Here is a 24,245-nt window from a genome sequence, read left to right as displayed (position 1 = left end):
AGAAACAGGTCCTTTCGGGAGCCCATAATTTACATACAGCCAGCAAGCATTCAAGTGACTACAGAACCATCTCCAGACCCAGCTGATCCCTGAACGTAAAGTCTGATGCCAGTCTACTTTTATGTGGGGTGGCAGGGGGATTTGAGGGAGTATGAACCAGACTAATCCATTGAATGTTCAACGCATCCCACCTGTTATTCTTGCCTAAGGTAACAACCTAATGACAAGACTTCATGAATCCAGTCCACCCTCCATTGTTTTGTGTGGCCTAGATATCCCCCCTCTACAGCCAGTTCACCTCACCTGTCTCAGTGCACTTATCCCTCGCACTGGACAAGTGAGAACCACGAACATAAAACATTAGTGTCCAGAAGTTGCTAAAGTGAGGGTTGGCAATTGTCATTAAAGGGAATCTTGTTGCGAGAACTATGAAATGTAACATTTTCTCACCTGTTGATTGTAAATTTAGTATTTTTATTTCAATATATTTTAGCATTGGATTCTGTTGGTTCAGAGTAAACTGGTTGCAAATCAAAAAATAGGCTGCCAAGATGAAGCAGAGGACGAATTTATAACAGGGGAATAAATCACTATATCATGCCCAAATGCACAAGGTGAACTGAGTGAGTCAGGCACTTAATTTAAATGTCTTTTCTGTAACTTTCTTGTGGGCTATTCTCACTAACTGCAAATATTTGATCTGTGCTGGCAGCTTCAGAAAGATGGCTAATGTTATTCTGTAGGGATCACTGTGGAGCAGGCTCCTCTGCACACCTCCCCCCAACCCCCGCGCCACCCCCCCAATCCATATTAGGCCTCTTCAGATTAAACATAAGAATGGAGCTTATAACCAGCAAACATAATTTTGCATGGTTCCGACATAGCTGTACTCCAAAATTGCTTCTTACTTATGCAGCCTTTTACAGCACTGTTTCAGTAAATAATTGTTCTTTCACCATTACCTCAGCTTTGTTCTTTCTGAGTTCAGTTTCTAGTCATGGGTCTTGGAAAGATGCTGTCAGCAAAGGCTGCTTTTCTTGTGTGAGGTTCAGAATTTGCCCCAGAAAGATCCATGAGATAAGGAGATGGGTTCCCAGAACAAGCCAGGGGCCGAATTCCCTTTGTTACAAGTTACTGCTTCCCCAGTTCAGTTGAGAATGCCACTATCTGCAAGTTCCTCTCCAAACCACACACTGTCCTCATACTGAACTACATCATTGTTCCTGCACTCCTTCTGGCTCAAAACCCTGGAAACCCCTTCCTACAGTGTGTTGTGTGTATGCCAAACCCCAACAGACTTTAGCACTCATTCAGAAACTACTCAGAGTCTGTACAAGCCTGCAGGAGATGGAGGCCTGCATCAGGGTCCAGAGAGGACCCACTGCGTGGGAATGCGATGTCTACTCAAGTACTTCCCTTCACAGGGTCTGCCTGAGGCCTGGAACAGAGCAACAAGAGCTGGAGAATGGAAGACTGCTGACGGGAGAGAAGGAAAAGTTAGGACTGGAGGAAAAAACAATTTGGTTGCCTCTCTATAGGAAAGATGTGTTCAACTTGAGAAAAGATTTACAAGGATGCTCCCGGGACTGTATGGCATGTTCTACAGGGAGAGGCTGAATAGACTGGGGCTACGTTTCCTGGAGTGTAGGAGGCTGAGGGGGTGACCTTATTGAGGTTTATAAAGTCATGCGGGGCATGGATAGAGTGGATATCCAAGGCCTCCCCCCCGCCCAGTGTAGGGGAGTCCAAAGCTGGAGGGCATAGGTTTCAGGTCAGAGGGGAAAGATATAAAAAGGGCCTGAGGGGTAACTTTTTCACACTGAGGGTGGCGCATGTATGGAATGAGCTGCCAAAGGAATCGGCAGAGGTGGGTACAATTACAACATCTAAAAGGTATCTGGATGGGTATATGAATAGGAAGGATTTTGAGGGATATGGACCAAATGCTGTCAAATGGGACAGATCAGGATGTCTATCAGCACAAGATAATGGGAACTGCAGATGCTGGAGAATACGAGATAACAAAGTGTGAAGCTGAATGAACACAGCAGGCCAAGCAGCATCGTAGGAGCACAAAAGCTGACGTTACAGGCCGAGACCCTTCATCAGAGAGGGGGATGGGGAGAAGGTTCTGAAGTAAATCGGGAGAGAGGGGGAGGTGGATCGAAGATGGATAGAGGAGAAGATAGGTGGAGAGGAGTGTATAGGTGGGGAGGTACGGAGGGGATAGGTCAGTCCAGGGAAGATGGACAGGTCAAGGAGGCAGGATGAGGAAATGGAAGTGTGGCTTGAGGTGGGAGGAGGGGTAGGTGAGAGGAAGGACAGGTTAGGGAGGCGGGGACAGGCTGGGCTGGTTTTGGGATGCAATGGGGGGAGGGGAGATTTTGAAGCTTATGAAGTCCACATTGATACCACTGGGCTGCAGGGTTGCCAAGCGGAATATGATGATGGTTCGCGACCATTTTAACTCCCCCTCTCATTCCTTATATGACATGTCCATCCTGGGCCTCCTGCAGTGCCACAATGATGCCACCCGAAGGTTGCAGGAACAGCAACTCATATTCTGCTTGGGAACACTGCAGCCCAATGGTATCAGTGTGGACTTCACAAGCTTCAAAATCTCCCCTTCCCCCACTGCATTCCAAAACCAGCCCAGCTCGTCCCCGCCTCCCTAACGTGTTCTTCCTCTCACCTATCCCCTCCCCCCACCTCAAGCCGCACCTCCATTTCCTAGCTACTAACTTCATCCCGCCTCCTTGACCTGTCTGTCCTCCCTGGACTGACCTATCCCTTCCCTACCTCCCCACCTATGCTCTCCTCTCCACCTATATTCTCCTCTATCCAACTTCGGTCCACCTCCCCCTCTCTCCCTATTTATTTCAGAACCCTCTCCCCATACCCCTCTCTGATGAAGGGTCTAGGCCCGAAACGTCAGCTTTTGTGCTCCTAAGATGCAGCTTGGCCTGCTGTGTTTGTCCAGCTTCACAGTTTTTTGTCTATCAGCATGGACAAGTTGACTGAATGCCTGTTTCCATGCTGTATAAGTCTACGACTCTATGTCTCTAAGAAGACAGCTGACTACCACTTAGGGACAATTCAAGGTGGGTAATAAATGCTCACTTAGCCAGTTACTCTACATTCCATGAACAAATAAAACGAGTTGGGATGCAGTGTAGCATTTGATGTCAATTTAGTCAGAAAGCTGAGGTGTTTGCTTTTTGATGGGCAAGTAGGTGCTATTAGGATCTACGGTAGAGGGGTGGAAAGGGGAAAACTTCCTACAGCAGGAAATCAGTCTGGACCCAAAATTTTAGAGGTTCACTTCTTGGACAAGATCTGAGGAGGCAATGAATAAGTTCCAGGTAACGCCATTTCTCAACGTTGGGGAGTTGCAGATTTGGTTTTACTGCTGCTGGGCATTGTTGGAGGGTTTGAGTTATAGGGAGAGGCTGCATAGGCTGGAGTTATTTTTCTGGAGGTTTGGGAGGTTGAGTGGCAACCTTACAGAAATTTATAAAATCAAGAGGGGCATGGATTAGGAAAATAGCAAGGCTATTTTTCCCTAGGATGGGGGAGTTCTAAAATAGGTGGTGTATTTTTAAGGTGAGAGGAGGAAGATTCAAAAGGGACCTGAGGGGCAACTATTTCACAGAGGGTGGTTCTTATGTGAAGTGAACTGCCAGAGAAAGTGGGTAGATGTAGGTACATTTACAACATTTAAAAGACGTTTGGATGGGTACATGAATAGGAAAGGATATGGGCTAAATGCAGGACCTGCTTAGTTTAGGAAATTTGTCAGCATGAATGGGTTGGACTGAAGGGTCTGTTTCCATGCTGTATGACTGTATAGAGCTGTATTCATATGGGACTTTTTTTCATTAATTCATGGGATGTGGACTTTGCTGGCTGAGTTAGCCTAAGTTGCCCATTCCAAACTGATTTTGAGAAGGTGGTGGTGAGCTGTCTTCTTGAACTGTTGTAGTTCAGTTTGTGTAAGGACACCCTCAGTGTTGTTAAGGAGGGAATTCCAGGATTTTGCTGCAGTGACAATGATAGAACAGATAAATATTTTCATGTCTGAGTGGTTAGTGACTTGGTGGGGACCTTGTAGGTGATGGTGTTCCTGTGCATCTAGTTCCAATATCCTTCAATATGGTAGAGGTTATGAATTTGGAAGGTTCTGTCAAAGGGAGCCTTGGTGATTTCTTCCAGTGCTTCATGTAATAGGTAAATACTGATGCGACTGGGTGTCAGCGGTGGAGAGGCTAAGTATTTGAGAATGTGGTGCCAACCATGTGGGCTACTTTTTTTCTGGATGGCGTTAAGCTTTTTTTGTATAGTTGGAGCTGTGTTCATCCAGACAAACTGGGAACATTCAATAACAGCCCTGACTTGCGTAAATGGTGGGTAAGCTTTCAGGAGATACAAAGTGAGACGCTTACTGCAGAATTCCTCACATCTGACCCACTCCTGTAGTCACAGTACCTCTGTGGCTAGCCCAGTCAAATTCTTCTCAAGTGATATCTCCAAGACTCAACACCAACTGCCTTGAACCCAGCCTCTTTAGCTTAATGGAGTCAGGTCAAAGGACATAGACCCAACTCACTCCAAGAGGTGGGTTATCCGTTTTAAATATTATAAATATGAGGCATGGCCTTGTTAAGGCAGCCAAAAGGCGGCAATTACTGATTTGTGGTATAAAGCAGTGGCTTTTGCAGCATGAATGTTTTCCCTTTTCCCACCAAATGTATCTCCTTCCCTAAGTGATCCCTACAACAATAGATCACCAATATCAATCTACTTCCCCAGCTCCATGGACAGAGAGATCAAATCATCCCATTCTCTAGGATTGTGAATCCAGTTTCCCAGCCTCTGACTGTTGCTCTTATATTATTCATCCTGTACCCACTTCCATGTTATCATGGCTGTCTAACCTGCTCTTGGAGCGGGGTCCCCATTAAGAATATTTCTTCATTGGCAGAGTTCCAAGCCTGTCCATTGGGTTGAATTTTAGGTTGGGAGCCAGCCAGAGACAAATGTCCGCTGCAGGGTCAAAACCTAAACATTCTCAGATGAAACTCCTCTCTCCTACTCCTGACTCAGTAATTCACAAGGCTACAGAGCTGCTTTCTCCACATTAGGTTTTTGCACATCAGCAACATTCCTTATTGCTGGAAAGTTAAAAAAACTTTGTCACTTAATAGCGACCATAATTTAAGATAAGGCTTCAGCAAATGTTAGCAATGTGCATCTGAATAAATGGGAAATCATCTGCTGCAGGCGTTCAATATACAAAACAGAGATCAAATGTCCACATTTAATTCAGCCAGGGTTGTTTATTTTGAAAAATATAGTTAGATGTATAAAGACTCATTTTCTGAAATATCAACAACACCATATTCATAGACAAAGGTTCATACAGAATGGAATCAGAACCTTCAGCCCATGCCGATCATAATCCCAAACTAAACAAGTTCCACATGTCTGCTTCTCACCCACATCCCTCCAAACCTTTCCTATTCATACACTTAACTAAGTGTCTTTTAAATGTTTAAAACTGTGCCCACAGCCACTAGCAATATTTGAAAGGACACAGATAATCAGAGCAAGCAAACAGAACAAAGCTGCTGAATTTTGTTCAACTCCAGATCATTTTCCCCTCTTTAAATCACAACCAATGAGTCCAAAACAAACAGTGCTGAAAGATTAAAACAAAAGGCACTACTCAAGCAGTTACCATACAAGAAAAATCTAAATTAGCTGGTGGACCACATTGTCAAGACCTTGAAAATTACAACAAGGGCAAATATCTGTGCCAGACTCCTAGTCATCCGATAATGTAGGCTACATCTGCTCCTTCCATATCGTCTTAAAGTATGCTGTTTCAATTTATATCATTGAAAACAAATTAACTGCTTGAATTGCTTTAAGCACTTTTAATATGGGCAGCACTGTGGAATACAAATATTATTATAGCACAGTAATTTAGCCAGAAACTAAAATGTATCAATGCACCTTGTCAATTTGTCATCAAATCTTTAAAAAGATACAAACCAAAATCCTTTATTGAAGAAGTTCCATTTCAATTGTATTCAGAAAACTTTCTGAAATTATGCCTGAATTGGTCCATCTCCAATTCTAATACTGACGAGTAATAATTTGCACATAATCTATGGTCATAAAACTGTTTTCCTTTGAATCCACTCCAGCAATTGAAGAAACCAGATTATTTTACATGAAACTGGAAAAAAATACAGAGCTTGCAGCCTGCACTCATGTAAATAGGGGAGGAAACCCACAGTTTACAGGATACTGCAATCTTGCTGGATTCCTCACAGGATCTTAACTCAGGTACTTGAACATTTTGGTGAATTTTGGACTGAAGCTGACAAATATTTTGTTCCCAAGAGGAAGATGACAACCTTGGGAACCCCTCCTTTTTCCAATATTTCATGAAATTACGTTGAGTGTGCAGCACTGAAAGCAGGGCATTTGATCCAACTGACCTGTGCCAGCCTAGGCCTTCTCCCATCCTGCTGCATCTGATTCGATCAATATTTCTTCAATAATAATACTTTACAGAGCAGTCTGTAGGCCTACAGGATCAGCTATGCACAGAAACCACATGACGGCAATAAATGGGGATATCTGGAAGCATATAAACCCAGTTGGGGATGTGGAAAGGAATAGGAACAAAGCTCGACTGGGCACAGACTGCCTGTAGTACATTACACAATTGATCTAAGCTTCTACCCAATCTGTTCAAGGAACCAGTTATCAACCCTACTCAATGCTGCTCCAGAATGTGGACATTCAGAGGCCTTTAGGGACATCTGAAGGGCTTTGTGGGGAATAGAGGCCAGAATTATTTCTCCTGTGGTTACCATAACCTGTGGAATGCCATTTGATGAATGGACCCTTAACAAAGGTCAGCAGTCAGTAATTTTTTCGGCATCTAAGTTAAAATATAAACACACAATCTTTAGGTTTAGCTTGTCTATTTGGAGTTTTTTTAAGTTTTGTTCTTTATTGTTTTGTTTTATTTTGCATAGAAATATAGGCATTAATGAAAACTTTGGTTTGTGGTGTCAATGGGAATATAATGAGTGGCTTGTCATGATACACTAATACTCCGTTCAAACATCGATACTCAAATTTAAATTTATCCTCTAAGTTTAAATCAGTGACTGAGACCTTTAATTAATTTCCCCTTGTATAATCAGTTGCTCAAAAATAACAACTTGTTATTTACCACAAGATTTTATTTACTGGCATCACCTTTCCAGTTATTGAAATAAAGGCTAAACATTCTTATTTATGTTTTTGGTGTTTCCTTGACACCCCCAGAACAAAGTAATAATGATAGGACATTTTTGGTATTTGCAACCATTTGAGGAAGTTTTTCTCTTTAAATTAGCGCATCATTAAGTATGGTGTAAAAATCTTTAAATGAGTCATTAAAAAGAATATTACTAATGTACAGCAATGATTTTAGTAAATAATTTAGTTTTGATGAAGAGTCATGATGGATTCAAAATGTTAACTCTGTTTCTCTCTCTACCGTTGTTGCCAGACCTGCTGAGTTTCTCCAGCAAATTTTTTTTGTTTTAGATCCTCAGCATTCACAGCTCTTTGTTTAATATTATTGCAGAGCTGGTGACTTTCCCGGTTTGAGCCCTGTCCAACGGAGATTCAAAACGAGCAACCATGTCTTTAACTAAGAGCTTTCAAAGTAATATACAATTGTAATGTGAGAGAGGTACATAAAACTGTGTTCAAATATTGTTTCGGCTGATGCATATCAGGTTCATGTGTATCAAAATAACACAAGCACCTTCTTTCACTGCAACATTCTGAATGACAATTTTTAAAAAAACTCCTCTTTTTACACGGACTTTCCGCCAACCGCATTAAATGAAGGTCTGATCTGGGTTAGAATTCTGATCACAATTGAAATGGGGTACCTCAGTGGCTCGCACTGCTGCCTCACAGGCCAGGGACGAAGGTTCAATTGCACCCTGTGTAACTGTGTGTGGAGTTTGCACATTCTCCCCGTGTTTGTGTGAGTTTCCTCCCACAGTCCAAAGATGCGCAGTTTGGGTGGATCGGCTCTACTAAATTGCCCACAGTGTCCAGGGATGTGTCGGTTGGCTGAACTAGCCGCTGGAAATGTAGGGTGGGAGGGTGAGTCTAGGTGGAATGCTCTTTGGAGGATCAGTGCGGACTCGATGGGTCGAATGGCCTGCTTTCACACTGTAGGGGATTCTATGTGTTGAAGTGGCATTTCACGTCATGATTTGAGAATCTCGAAAACATCTTGTGTTGCTTTAGCTGGCTCACGGATATTTCAGTTTGGATGTTTATCGTCGGTTTTCTTGTGAAGGCAGCGACTTATTTCCAAGGATATCAGGCAATCTCCGAAGTGACACGTCGGGAAATCGGTTTGTATCAGGCTTTCAGCACGAAGCCGGCGGCTTGGGCGGAATTGCAAGGCCGAAGCTGACGAGTTCGAGATGATCAGGTGTAATTGCTGCGCTTGCGACAGAGCTTTGCGCAAATCAGCAACTGTTTTTCCGGAGGCACTGCGTTTATTACGCAGGAGAGAAGTACCAACAGATACAGCCCCGGAGAATCAAGTGAGTCTGGGGGTGGGACAGAATGTGGTCAAACAGGCGAGCAAGGGTTCGGTAGTGCGAGGGAATGCGAAACCAGAAGAATATCCTCTGTGTCCGCGGCTCCATATTTAGGCAAGATATTTTAATAAATTTTTTTTGGTGTGTGTGTGTGCCTGCAGTGCTACGGTGTTGATTTGGCTGATGTGCATCCCAGAGAATTGACAGGCAAAGGGACTCAAACCAGTTTCAATTCAGTGACAGAGGCAGACGTACAGAGAGAAAAGGAGGGGGGCAGGCCATTCGGCCCTCCGCCCCCCGTGCCCGCCCCCGCCACTCGACAGGATCACGGTTGATCATCCAAGCTAGGATCCGCTTGAGGTGCTCTGCCCATACCCACTTATTCCTTTCTTCTTAAGAAGTGCAGAAGCAAAACGTTTGGAAATAGTCATCAGGTCTGGCAGCTTCTGAAATGGTGATAAGGAGCACACAGGCATACCAAAATTAATTTGGCATTCTTGCGGCGCAGTGCTAGCGTCTGTACCTTTGAGCCAGAAGGCCCAGGTAGAAGTCCCACCTGCTTCAGAGGTGTGTCATATTTTAACCAGTCTGGTTAAAATTTATTTTAACCAGTCTGGTTAAAATATCTACCGCATTGCATCTTTCTGCGCCCCTTTTAGTCCTGAAGAGTAAACGGGTACCGCGTGATCAAATTTCCTGTCCAGTAGAGTGCCACTCGGTGCTGTATTAGATTGTAGCTAGCATCAGAACCAAATCAAATCTCATGGACAACTCACTTTCCAGAATGAGTAACTTTCCAGGCAACGATTAACAAAAAAACTATTGCCAAACTTTCACCTCTAAAGCCTACTGACACTGAGGCGTCCCTAACTGTGCCGAGGTTGAAATTCAACACTAGATTTTGATGAACTGCCCAATTAAGTTTCATGTCAGGCAGACTACTGATTTGAAGCCACTGCGTAGCTCCATAAAGTGATGTTTCCATTGATCAATATTTAATGCTACGAGTTGTGTCATGCTGCAAACATCAATGCTGTGTTTGTGTATGCAAATGTTATTCAAGGAGAAAGGTCAGTGAATACAAAGTGCTTCAAATGCAAATAACTATTTGAAACTAATTGCATAAGTAAGCACAACATTGGGTAGTCATTAAAATACTGCTGATGGTTTTGTACTGTACTTTAAATCCAGTGACCATTGTTATTGGCATGAAGTCCCTCAAGGAATAAGGAGCTTTGATATATCTATAGCACCTGTGAATGGGGTTGTCTAGGACCGGCTCTGCTCTGGAACACAAAACTTGCACTTTTTTTCTTACTTCCAGTAGACTTAGTGCCAATTAGTTTTGGTAAATTGTTCCCCTGGTTCTGCCCTCCAGGACACTAGCCCTAGCTCTATTGCAGGGAATAATGCACTTAACTGGATCACTTGTGCTCAGTTTTGACTGGAGTATTAGAAATGCTGCAGGAGCTATCCAGTTTCTATTGTGAATGTTTGTCTGATTCATTGCATATGTGTAGGAAATCTAATGGCAGGTTTTCCTGTTTCATGTGGTCTGGTGCTGGACAGGAGGACTGCAATTACCTGACATAGCCCTGGTGTTGGTCTGCCATTTGTTAAGGTGTATTGCCTGCTGGAAGTGAGGGAATATGTGGTTTGCCGTCCAGCTTTGGTGCACAATTTTGATTGGAGCCAGAAGTTCTAACTACATTCAAAGATCTTGGTCTGCACTTAAAAAACAATATTCATTTACTTTTGTTTGGTTTCTCCCTCATCCTCTTGGCAATGATCTAGGGCCAGGCCTTAATGCCACTAGTACCTTGGATGTCTCAGTAGTTCACTTTTTGGTGAGTGACACTAAGAAAAGCCAGGATGTTACTGTCGAATCTTAGGCACTACTTATTTTATCTGGCCTGTTTTCTACAGATGAGAGGCCATCTCCATGGCTACCCTCTTGACCTATCCCCTGGACACACACACACACTCACATGAACTTTACAATATTCCTGTATGTTGGAAAAAGGAAGAGACTCCCTTTTTCCTAATCTTTGCACCCAGGGAAATGGGTAATTCAAGAAGAACGTACCTGCCTAATAGACTGTAAAAAAGCATAACTTCTTGAAAGCAATGACACTAAAATGCAGATTTGAGCATATTTACTGGCGAGGGAGAACCCAATTCAAAATGACTGTAGAGTACTGAATGCAATACCTGTGGCTAACCAAAGGAACTGCCATCCCATGGCAATCAAACATAGGTCTCATAGCAGTTGAAAATTGATAAAGGGCTCCTGGCAGAAACTAGCTGACTTCTTTTGACATGTTGCCATGGTAACCAACAGGAACGAAATGTTATACAATGAGGCCAAAATACAGTAATTGCATTGTGAAGTCTTAACAACAATTTTGCTGTCTGGTTTACTTAGGGAACACTTTAGATCCATTTCACTATGAAAGTGCGTAGGATGTCCAGAATGAATGTATGGTTTGCCAACTGGACAATCATCAGCGCTAAAGCAAAAAGACAAACTGTGGATGCTGAAAGTCTGGAATGAAACCAGAAAGTGCTGCAGCAGATCAGTGGAGAGAACTTTAGGTCTTCTCTCTCCATAAATTCTCGATTGTGCAGCCCCCCCAAATCAGTACCACAAAGACACTAGACCCTTTCAGGATGAAGACCACCTGGCAGCCATTTTTAACACCTCTCATCAATAACCATTTCAATCAACATCAATTGGATATTACTAAAGCGCCTGCACAACATATGTTTTCTTGAGGTTGTTTGTAGCTGGTACTCACAGCTCTTTATACCAGTTACAGCTAATTGGAACTTTGTGGTTGCATATAGTAATGAAAGAATGCTTCAGAGATATTTTGGCTAGAAACCACATTATCCTTTCTGAGAAATGTATTCAGAAAAACAAACAAATCCTTATTTAATCAAAATAAAATTACTGGTGCATCTGAGATTTGACAGCACAAATTTCAGATGCTGGAAGAGGAAGCCGTTTGACACTTTCAGTATTAATAAGACTGAAATAAGTGATCACAGTCATAATAAAAGAAATATTATTCAGCTGTGTACAAACATTGAAAGATCACAACATTTCAAATATCTCTACCTTCGCATCTTGGTCATACAACCTCAGCTTCTCGCCAAGAGAATTTTCAAAAAAAAGTATTCAGTCACGAGAGGAGAGAGCTTGCACTGGGCACCAGTCAGCAGCAGTGAATCAGCAGCAACAGCACAACCAGTGAAGTGACAGTTGGAACCATGTGATCAGTTCAAATTGAAAGGAAACAAGCGTTTTTTTTGCTGATTAATCCATTATCGCTTGCCAAGTTCAAGCAGCATGCGAACCAGTTCACATAAATATATAAACCAAAGTTTAAAAATGACAGCAGCATCCAACCGACTGAAAACAAAATTATACATTACCTGAACAGAATTCAAAAGCAATTGACAGGGATGCAAGTAAATACTGGACTGGATTGGATCAAAATTCTTCTTACAAAGCCGTGTTCCCTTCCTTTCATCATTTAATTAGTTACTTTGAAAGAACTTCAAGCAATATTGTTTACATCTAGTCTATTTATATGCATTTGTATGAGAGAGTCTGCATTGTATGCCGTATGGGAAGTGGCTGGCTCCTGTTCTCTCTCTCCGCCTCCTCCCTAGTTTAGAATACAATATTAAAATACATGACACACAATTTTGAAACAAGATATATGAATTTAACTAAGTGGGTGACTTGGTGTGGGTTTGCATTCACACTCTGGAACATAAACTAGAAATCAATAAAAAGACAGTGATCATATCTGGCTGCCAAGCAGCTGGAGTCAGGTCAGAAGGAACATTAAGCCAAAAATGTATAATTCTGCACAGGTCACCAGATTCATCTGATCAAATGTTCTCATTTGTCAAGCTCTGGTATTTATCATTCAAAGCCATTCCTCCTTAACCTTCAGAGATTAATAGTGGCATTTTGTGGCTATTAACAGGGGAATTTTGCAGCATAAATTTATCCAGGAACAAATTTTGACTCTTTTCACAGAGTGCAAAGAGGGTTCCTAAAGCCATTTCACTTTCCCCTTGCTCAGGTCCAGGTTCAACCTGGTGTGGAGTCATCTCCCCATCAACAACTTTGCTCGAGCTGTTCCCCTCGTTGCATGAGGGGTGATTCTATCAAACAGGAGCCAAAACACTTTAGTATTGAGTGAAGCTGTAGGTTGTTTCTTTAAGACTGCTTTCAATGTTTGGACCACTGTTTCTGCCAGACCATCGAGCGATGGATGGTATGGAGCTGGCTGCTCATGCTGAATGTCATTCAACCTTAGGAAATGTTTGAAATGCCTGCTGGTAAATAATGTCTCATTTTCTGTGACCAGTATTTCCTGGAGTCTGTGTATTGCAAACCATGCTAGCAGTTTTTCAATTGCCATCTCTGCATTTGTCAAATTGACTCTATGTGCATCCAGCCACTTTGAGTGGGTGTCCACAATGACTAAGAACATTGAGCCATGGAAGGACCTGCAGAGTCGATGTGTAACCAAGTCCAGGGTTTACCTGGCTGTTTCCCTGAATATGCGGGAGCTGCTGGCGGCAATTTTTCTCCTTGTGGGCACTGCCCCACCAACACACTCATGTCACTATCCAATCCTGGCCACCAGACATAACTTCTTGCCAAAGTCTTCATTTTGGAAACCTCTGGATGACCCTGATGGAGTTCAGCCAGTATCTGGTGGTGACCTTGAATTGTGACAATCACTCTTGCTCCCTGTAATAATATGCTATCCTCTACAGTGAGCTTGCTTCTTCAGGCCCAGAAAAGTTTCAGTTCTGGTTATGATGGCCCTTTTGTTTCCCCCATCACCACCAGTTGTTTTAATTTTGCCAGTTGGATATCGTCAGCAGTGGCCTGAAGGCTATTCAGAAAGGTTAAAACTAGAACAGACTCTTCCAGGGCAGGCACCACTGGCGGGGTAACTGCAAACAGAAGGTGGCTAAAGGCATTTGCCACTTGGCTTCTTGGATGGTGTTCAACTTGTAATTATACACACTAACAATGAGGACCTACTGCTATTCAACCAGAAGCTATGGGTGGCACAGCCATGTCCCCTTAAGTAGCTCCAGTAGGGGTTTGTGATCTGTTACCATTACAGATTCCTGTCCACAAAAGGTATTGGTGGAGCTTCCTCACACCAAAGATAACCACAAAACCCTCCTTCACTATCTGGGCGTATTTGCGTTCAGCATCAGCCAAAGTCTGGGAACCGCGTGCTGTCGGGTGTTCCTCTCCATTGGGCCATCAGTGATCCAACGCTACCCTGATGCTGTACGAGGAGGCGCTGCATGTTAGCACATTTCGCTTGGGATCATAGTGGACCAACACCTTATGCAGGAACAACAGCTGCTTTTTCACTTCCCTGAAGACTACTCCTTCCTACGTGGCCTTTTCCAAGGCTGGCCTTTTTCCAATAGCGGTGTAAGGGTGCCAGGATGTATGAATTTTCCATAATAGTTCACCAACCCAAGGAAAGACCTAAGCTCTAGTACAGATGTGGGAGCTGGGGCACCATTGATTGCCCTCACTTAATCTTCCAGCAGGTGTAACCAGATCTAGTTGACTCTGTAGCCCAACTAGGTCATTTGGGGTGTCTGGAACACATTTTTTTTTCCTTCTAAGGTATACACCTTCCCACCTGGGAGAAATGTCTAAACACCATGTCCAAGTGCTCCAAGTGGTCTTTATTGGTCTTCCTGGTTATTTGCACACTATTGCATTAAATAGCAATGAAAACGTTCTCCATGGTCTGCTGGTAAAGGGCACAGGTTGATGATACCCCAAATGGCAGTCTTGTATATTGGTACATACCCTTATGGGTATTAATTGTAGTATACTTCTGGGAATCCTCATTTAGTTGCAGTTGCAGGTAGGTGTGGCACATGTCCAGCTGCATGAAGGATAGCTCACCATGCCCCATCACCCGCCAGTTTTGCACATAAATCCTCTATGCGAGGGATAGGGTTTTTACCCAGCTGCGAGAAATGGTTTAGCATTTACTTAAAATCCCTACAAAGGCAAACTGAGCCAGCAGGCTTCACAATGGGTATGATCGGTGCTCCCCATTCTGCAAACTGGACTGGCATGATGATTCCTTCCCTTTCCAGCCTCCTGATTTCTGCCTCTACTTTTGTACAGAGGGCAGATTGCAATGGAGGGTTCTTGCAGAATTACTTCCTGGTGACCACGTAAGGTGGCCTTGGCTGCTTGATAGTCCCTCGACTTTGCTGAACAGTGTCTGGGGTTTTAACTAGGACTTCATTCAGGCAGGCATTTTTGAATCAAGAAATGTTGTGGCAGTCAAGATGAATCTTTCTCAACCATTTCTGTCCCATCTAGCTTGGGTCCAAGCCTTTTACTACAGTCAGTGGTAACTGCACTGACTGCTTCTCATAAGGAGACCAGAACTGAAGTTGTATCCTTAATCTGTAATGCTCCCCTGGTACATGTTCTTAGACTAGCTGAGGCCTTGCGCAAACCCAAGGATTGGAGCCCAGAATGAATTTTGTAAAAGACTGGCTCTGCAGTCATTGCTATAGTTGTGCTAGTATTGACCTCTGTTAGGACTGGGTGGCCATTTAACCAGACATTTATTTTCATTGGGAGATAGCAAGATCTGCAGATGCTGGAGTCGGAGATAACACAGTGTCGAGCTGGAGGAACACAGCAGGCCAGGCAGCATCAGAGGAGCAGGAAAGTTAAAGTTTCAGGTCAGGACCCTTCTTCAAAAATGGGGAGGGGGCGGGGAGCTGGGAAATAGAGAGGAGGGGTATGGCTGGGGAAGGTAGATGGGATAGTGAATGCAGATAGGGAGGGGTGGGATTGATCAGTGGGATGGGAGGTGCAGATAAGTGGGAGAGAAGATGGACAAGCTGTGCCAAGTCAAGGAGGCGGGGGTGATATCGAGGGTTGGACATGGGAGGAGGCTGGGGTGGGTAGATTTTAAAACTGTTGACTTCCATGTTTTGGCCATTGGGCTGTCGGCTCCCGAGGCAGAATATGACATGCTGCTCCTCTAGTTTGCGGGTGGTGTCATTGTGACATTGGAGGAGGCCCAGGATGGACACCCAGGGAATGAGAGGGGGAGTTAAAATGGCTCGCGACCGGAAGGTGTTGTCATTTGTTGTGTACAGAGCACAGATGCTCTACAGAGCGGTCTCCAAGTCTATGTCTGGTCTCACCGATGTAGAGGAAGCCATATTGGGAACAGCAGATACAGCAGACCAAGTTGACAGATGTGCAGGTGAACCCCTGTCGGATGTGGAAGGTTTATTTTCTGCCTTGCATGGAGGTGAAGGTCAGGTGTAGCACCTCCTGTGGTTGCAGGGAAAGGTGCCGGATGTGGTGGGGCTAGTGGGGAGTGTGGAGCGTACGAAGGAGTCATGGAGAGAACAATCCCTATGGAAAGCAGATAGGGATGGGGAGAGAAGTATATCTTTGGTTGCAGGGTTGCATGGTAGGGGGCAGAAGTGGAGGAGATTGATATGTTGGATGTGGATGCTGGTGGGAAATGCAAGAGATGCAGTTGAGGGCATTTTCAATCACTGGAGGGGAATGTTATGGTTCTTGAAATATGAGGACATCTAGGATGTGCGGGAGTGGAATGCCCCATCTTGGGAGCAGATGCAGCGAAGGCGGAGGAATTGGGAATAGGGGATCGCATTATTACAGGAAGGAGGGTGAGAGGAGGTATGGTCCAGGTAGTTGTGGGAGTTGGTGGGCTTGAAATAGATGTCAGTTTTGAGGCGGTCACCAGAGATGGAGACAGAGGTCCAGGAAGGAGAAGGACCTATCTGAGATGGTCCAGGGGAATGTGAGGTTGGGGTGAAAGGTTCTGATTTGTATGTTATTCAACAATTTAACTGATCAAAACCACATGCAGGTGGACTTTCTCTGGTGTATACCCTCCTGGATACCAGCCTATGAGTCCTGGAGATAGTAGGAACTGCAGATGCTGGACAATCTGAGATAACAAGGTGTAGAGCTGGATAAATACAAACAGCATCAGAGGAGCAGGAAGGCTGATGTTTCAGGCCGCGACCCTTCTTCAGAAATGGGGGAGGGGAAGAGAACTATGAGTTCTCTTGCTCAAATCAGGCCTCTTAGGGCTCCTTTACTCTCTTTAGGATATGTCCAGAGTGAGGCTAAAAAAATTGCCTTCACTCAGGTGATGTTCCCCAAGCTCAGTCGGACTTCCATTGGGACACACTATAGCTCACATGTACCACTTGCTGCATTTTCTAATGACAAAGCCAGTTGCATAGCCTGTTTAACGTCCACTTAGGCTGCAGCTAGTAGGGGCTTTTGCATGGTTCCAATATTAATCTCACATACCAAATGGTCTCTCAGCATTTCATTCAGAGTTAACCTAAAATCACATGCTAGTCATCTTAACCTTGTCAAAATCCCGTTATGGATTTCCCTGGTTCTTGAACTGCCGATTTTAAACTGATAGCATGTCAGAATTAAAGAAGGCTTGGGGTCATAATACTCCTTCACTCTTGAAAGACTTAAGTATCTGGTGCCTCAGGAAATGTTAGTCTCCTAACAACTAAAAATGCTCGCAAGCAGTCATAAGAATTACTCACTGTGTTTCATCTGCCCCAACATCATTTACCCAGGAAAATAATAATGCACTCTTACCACATACTGGCCCCAGTGTTTGGTGTCAGGATCAAATGAATCATGCTTCCCAAATAAAGGCATGATGGCAGGACTGCTTACCCCAACTCAAAGATGACTGTTATGAACAAATTTTCTTCAGGAGCATATGCATTGTTTTCTCTCATCACCAAAATAACTCCACAGAGGCTGGTATCCTGTCACCAAGTGACTCTTCATTTACACGTGCACAATACATTGACTCTAAACAACCAGCTCAGAGCCAGTCTGTAGGTGGAGGAGAATCCTTGAAATTCCTGTTTTTATCTGTCAGCCAGGACTTACTGCTTGACCCAGACTAACACCCTCAATCAGGGAATTCATACTCAATGAGGTCAAACTGGCTAATCTTTTTCTAATCACAACATAAATCATTTCAAAAAAAGTGAAGAAAATTAAACAAATGGACCACATGGCATTGACTTAAGCACAAGAAATGACGACAGCATACCCAGCACTTGTTGGCCCTGCAGAGTCCTTCTTACTAACATGTGGGGGCTTCTCAAACATGGGGCAAGAAACATTCCCAAATTACCATCAACTGCAACTCCCTCGGCTGCTGAATCAGTACTCCTTCATGTTGAACATCATTTTGAAGTAGCACTGAGGGAAGTGAATAGGATGTACTCTTCATTTGGGATTTCACTGTCCATCACCAAAGTGATTGACGCTGTATCATCCTTATGGAGCCTGGTGGGTCTTACAGGACATGACTGCTGGACCAAATCTGTGATAGGCAGTGATAGAGCCAAAGGCTACTTTGCCTTGCCTTTATTCTTCTACCTAACACCGCATTTGCCCAAGATAGCGTTAGTAAGGTTGACCACTACACATTGCTTATTCAGTTGAAGACGATACTGTCCATTGATGGACGTATCACGGGGATAAATGGTTCAATAAAAGTGCTGGACAACATGCCAGGAACAGAACTGAGCATACATAAAAATAAGGTGTAAATCTGGTATAGCTACAACATAAGACTACTTGTATGCAGAACAACTGAAACAACATGTGATAGGCAGAGCCAAGCAATCCCACAACCAGCAGATTGGACCTAAGTTCTGTAATTCTGCCACATTCAGTCATGCATGGTGGTAGACGATTAAACAACTAACAGGGGGTGGAGGTTTGAAAAATAGAGGAGCCCGACACATGAGTGCAAATGATAAGGGTGAAGCATTCTAACCCATCTTCAAATGACAGATGATCCATCTTAGCCTACTCCTGATGTCCCCAGCATCTCAATACTGGCTTTCAGCCAATTCAATTCACTCTGTGTAATGTCAAGAAATGGCTGAAGGCACTGGATACTGCCCAGGCTATGAGCCCTAACAGCACTCCAATACTAGTACTGAGGACAATTAATGCCATGCCAGTCTACTCTTGATCAATAAAGTGACTTAAGGGGTCATTGACTCATGCTCAGCAGCATTCAGTTTGGTCTCGGTGAGGGCCACTTAGTTTCAGGCCTCATTAGCCTTGGCCTAAACATGGACAAAAGAGCTGAAATCCAGAGGTGACATGAGATAAGAGTGGTGGTTCTCAACATAAATGCAGCATTTGACCAAGTGTGGCATCAAAGATTCTTAGCAAAACTGGAACCAATCAGGAGAAAGTTCTCTGAGATAATGGGAACTGCAGATGCTGGAGAATCCAAGATAATAAATTGTGGAGCTGGACACAGCAGGCCAAGCAGCATCTCAGGAGCACAAGAGCTGACGTTTCGGGCCTAGACCCTTCATCAGAGGAAGTTCTCTGTTGGGTTGTGGTCATAGCTGGAGTAGAGAAAGATGGTTGTGATAGTTGTATATCAATCATTTCAATCTCAGGAAACCATCGCAGGAGTTTGGAGCAGTATAGTGGGCCCAGTCTTTTCAGCTGCCTCATCTTCCCTTCACCATCAGGATTCAGATGTTTTCTGATATTTTGCACAATGTTATGCACTTCTCAAGATTCTTCACATGCTGATTCAACTCAAGTTCATGTACTAAAAGACCTAGACAAGATCCAGGGCTTGGGAAGTAACATCTGTACCACCCAAGTGCCAAGCAAGACCAACTCAAACAAAATTGAATCTAATCTTCCCTTGAAATTCAATGGCATTACAGTCATTGAATTTCCCTCATTATCAAAATCATGGAGGTTACCATTGATCAGAAACTGAAACTGGATCAGCTATTTAAATACAATGACAGCAGGGGAGAGGCTGGGAATTCTGCAGAGTAAATACCTCCAGACTCCCCATGCCCTCTCCTCCATTCTGAAGGCATAATTCAGGAATGTGATGGAATATTCTCTGCTTGCTCACATGGGTGCTTGACACTGGCTGGATAAAGCAGCCACTTGATTGCTGCTCTAAATACCAACTTTCACAGGTTTGTGCCTTCATCACCAATGCACAGAAGCAGCATTGTATACCATCAACAGGATGTACTGCTTTAACTTAACAATGTTCCATTGACAGCGTCCTCCAAACGTATAACCATCCCAGCTAAAAGAAATAGGGCACCAGATACCAGTGAACACTTACAAGCTCCTGTCCAAGGCACGCACCATTGTGACTTGGACTTATGTTATGACTCCTTCTCAGTTGCTGGGTCAAAACCTTGGAACTCCTAACATTTTGAGTGGACCAAGGACTGTAATGTTTCAAGAAGACAGCTCACCACCAGCTTCTAAAGCCAATTATGAATGTACAATAAATTTTATTCTAGCCGCTGATGTTCCCATCCCGTGAACATTTTAAACAATTTGCGTTACCAAATTCAGTCATTACAATATGAAATGAATTCAAGTCCAAATTCATGAACTCAATGGATTTTCTATATGCAGATTCAATATTAATTTCTCTCAAAAAATTGTTTCAATCAGTTTGTGTATGGCTGATTTACCTTCATTATTTAATTTTACAAAGGCACATGGGACCTTAACTTCCTTTGTACATTATTTTTAGTTTGTTAGTTATCTTGTTTCCTTTAATGTCTTGCTTGTGCTATTTTAATCCATGTAATTACACCATGCACAAGAATGTTAATGACAATATTAAAATAGTGTGGAAAGAAATTTACCATGAATACACAAATCTAACTTGTCTATACTAAAGCAGCACAAACTAAAGTCTGTGGAGATTTTAACCTCTGCACTGCAAGCAGCCTATACAAGTCCCATAACATTAGCCTCATACACACAAGGATGATAACCTTCAGGAGGGTGATAAATGCTTCTAATCTGCATCACATTATTGCTTCAAGACTGTTTATGGCAGCAATGACAGGCCATGCATTACATGATTAAAAGGTACAGATGCTTTCTTTTTATTAATGCTTTCATAGGATGTAGCCATCACTAGTTAAGTCAGCATGTACATCAATTATTCATTGCTCTGCAGAAAATGGTGGTGAGCCAATTTCTTGACCCCCGACAGTCCAATATTCCATGCATGGTGAAAAAGCCTTGGTGAATTTCTGCAGTGCATCTTATTGCCACTGTATGTTGCTAGTGAAGGTAGAGCATGTTTAATGTGATTGATAGAATGCTAATCAAGTCGATAGTTTTTTCCTGAACAATGTCAAGCCTCTTGAGTGTTATTGCAGCTGCAATCAACTGGAAATCTCAACTAGTATATCTCAACTCATTCCTCACTTGTGTCTTATAGATTGTGGATAGGCTGTGGGGAGATGGATTTACTCACCACAGAATTTCCAGCCTCGGACCTGCTCCTGACACTGCAGTACTTATAACATCATCTCAGTTCTGTTCCTGGTCACTTTGTCGGCTTACCCAGACATTTCGGATAAGTAGAGTGCATGGTATCAAACTAAATCCTGCAATTCTTCAAGATTTTGTTCTAAATCTCAACATAGATATTATTAGGGTTGCCTCAGCAATGGTAATGCCATTAACTATCCAGGGCTGATGATTAGATTATCTCTGGGTGGAGATGGTCATTACTGAGCATTTGTGTGTTGTGAATACTTCTTGCTGCTCATGAGCTTAAGATAGAATATTGTTCAGGTCTTACAAGGGGTCATAGTTTTAAGGTGTTAGGAGGAAGGTAAAGAGGAGACGTCAGAGGGAGGTTCTTCACCCAGAGAGTTGTGAGTACATGGAATACTTTGCTAGTGGAAGCCATGGAAGCAGAGTCATTAGTGACATTTAAGCGACTGCTGGACATGCACATGGACAGCTGTGAATTGAGGGGGAGGTAGGTTAGGTTATTTTATTTTTGGATTAGGAATATTCCACGGTACAACATAGTGGGCCGAAGGGCCTGTACTGTGCTGTACTTTTCTATGTTCTATTACTGCATATGGGCACAAACTGCTTCAGTATCAGTGAAGTCACAAACAGCGCTGAATATGCCCAATCACCAGTGAACATCACCATTTATGACCTTCTTATTGGGGAAGGCCAATGATAAAGCAGCGGAAGGAACTTAGGCACAGGGCACTAACACGATAATTTCCTCCAGTAGTCTCCTGGGATAGAAAACAATGGTTTCCAGCAACTCAGCTGTCTTCCTCTGTATTGGGAATGACAAGAACCAGTCAAATTATTTTCCCCCAATGCCCATTTCTCTAGGTTTGCTGGGACCCCTTGGTGGCATATGGAAATAACTGTTTGTTGAAACCAATGTTTTGAGATGTAATTCTAATTGCTCCAATAACAGTTTCTCAAACATCATTCCATTTCCCTTACAATGGAATGTAATCATGTGGTGATTGTTATTACTGTCATTGCTATTAATCATTAAAATAATTATTGCAAAACAAGTACCTGAAGTTACCTCAATATGTTCCCGAGATTTTTCTTTTCTGCAGTTTCACCCATATAGAACATTATCTAGCTGTACACTGCTGTTTCAAAATATTATGATCCTAAAAACTGATTTGACTATGATGAATTATCAACTGTAATTCAAAGGTATCGATTTGTGGTTTTAATTGCAAACAATTTTGGCTATCATTCATTACAAAAAGAAATCTGCATTGTTTATATCTCAGTCCTATTTTTAGGACATCAGGCTAGGATTTTGATCCCTCTTTGAGATTATATGGAATACAAAATGCAAATGGAACATTTTTCTGCTACAAGTTAAAAATACTAAAATATCTGAATATTCTTAGGCACTTCTGCCTGACTTGATTCTTGGTGCAGAAATAATGGGAATAAAGAATCTTAAATCTTGAATATCCATTAAAAATGTTACAGCACATCATTATCCATTTTTAAAGTTATAATGTTAAAATATAACTGTTTAATTGCTAGACTTTGATTTCTTGTCAAATACTTACTTTAACATGGGTGCATTTCATTTCTGTGAATGTTACTAGATCCAATAATATTTGTCCTACTTTCTCCCAACTATCTCCTCATACTATATTTTGCAACAATAATTTTCTCTGCTGTGACATTACTTCAGATTCAGCAACTACCTACAAATATATTGAACTTTACCTATTATAAACTTGATTTACTCTAATATAGATGCTGAGTGTAAAGAAAAGATTAAAGCGAGCCAACGAACAATGGTGGATGAAGTATAAAATCTAGAGATTCTCCAGCATTCTAATAATTCTCATAAGAATGTAAGAAGATGGGGTTCATGCAAAGCTCAGTGTACCTATTTGCACAATATTCAACTTTTAGGAAATGGAACCTGTTGAACAGGCCTGTTATATGTAAACAGTTGCTTTTAAAAAAAATCTTTTGATAAAGAACTTTCCTATCTTCGGTATGAGATATGTACCCAACATCGCCATTGTATTCTAATTAGTCGGGGTGTTTTACAAATATATTCATGATAATAATGATATATTCCAACATTATTGTCCAGATTTACTAACTTAATTGACTACAGTGACTACTTAATCATAGAATTGTTGTTGACTTCCCATTAAGTCAATATTGGCTGGGTGTGCAACAATTCAGTAATGCCATTTCCCTTGCTCAGTGCCTGTAACCCTGCAAGTTTAATTCCCTCAAGTGTCTATCCAATTTCCTTTCAAAATCACTGCCATCTCCACTTCTAAGACCCTTGTAGGTTTTGAGTTCCAGGTCATTACTGCTCCCTGCATAATAAAATTCATCCTTACATTTCCCTATACTTCTGCTTTTACCATCAATTATTGGGAACAGTTTTCTTCTCTATCCTATCCAAGCCTTTTATCATCCTGAGCAATTTCATTAGATATTTCCTCAATCTAATTTATTTCAAGCTGAACAACCAAGCTTTCTCAAATCTAACGTTGTAGCTAAAGATTTCTCATTCCTGCACATTCTGGTAAATCTACACTGATTACTCTTAAGGACCTAATTTGGTGCTAATATGTTCTAATATGCTGGGGAGGAAGTGCACATTTATTGCTGGTTGAAATGCATTACCCACCATTTGATTATAACCGAAGGAATTGTCGTTCAGAACTCAAAGCTGAATCAAGCATTTGTTCTCTTGCATATTCAAATAATGGACTTAATGCCTGTTTTATTATGCTATCCTAAAGCAGCTGATGTGAGTTAAACAGCAAAAAAACAGCCTGATAGATGCAGGCTGCCATCAAGAAGGTACATTTTTAAAGTAGTATCCTTAGTATGAATTTGGGAGAAGATGATATTCTCTTCCCAACTCTACATTCAAACAATGTGACCTGCTGTGGGCCAATGCTATTTTGTCCTCCTCCCTCAATGCAATCTTTATTCAAATCTCATCACTCTTCCTGATCTGTCAAAACAGCCCCTTTAATCCTGGCATCTGCCCTTCCTAATCTTATTTTTGGCTTTGGTAGCCGGCCCTTACTCAGTTAAAGGTACTGCACTGGATATGGTTACCATGAAGGACTCTGCTTCTTGACTGCACCCTCACCTGAGACATGGTCACCCGTAGGTTA

The 24,245-nt window shown here is 42.5% G+C and overlaps 1 protein-coding gene across 3 annotated transcripts in view; it reads right to left on the bottom strand.

Moving 5' to 3' along the window:
* Positions 1-24,245, bottom strand: part of cdkn2a/b (cyclin-dependent kinase inhibitor 2A/B (p15, inhibits CDK4)) — a 132,108-nt gene that overhangs the window by 74,886 nt on the left and 32,977 nt on the right. The window contains exon 1 of one of the 3 annotated variants that reach the window (XM_059642893.1): positions 12,072-12,091. The exons of 1 other annotated variant lie outside the window; for it this stretch is intronic. The gene's annotated coding sequence lies outside the window, so the exon portion shown is untranslated. Of the gene's footprint in view, positions 1-11,754; positions 11,871-12,071; positions 12,092-24,245 lie in introns of those variants that run through there. One more of the 3 variants, XM_059642882.1, reaches the window with a different exon arrangement.

The sequence above is a fragment of the Stegostoma tigrinum genome, chromosome 3 (assembly GCF_030684315.1).
Source record: "Stegostoma tigrinum isolate sSteTig4 chromosome 3, sSteTig4.hap1, whole genome shotgun sequence".
NCBI classification, from domain to species: Eukaryota; Metazoa; Chordata; class Chondrichthyes; order Orectolobiformes; family Stegostomatidae; genus Stegostoma; species Stegostoma tigrinum.
This window is presented reverse-complemented; position numbering and strand designations above follow the sequence as displayed.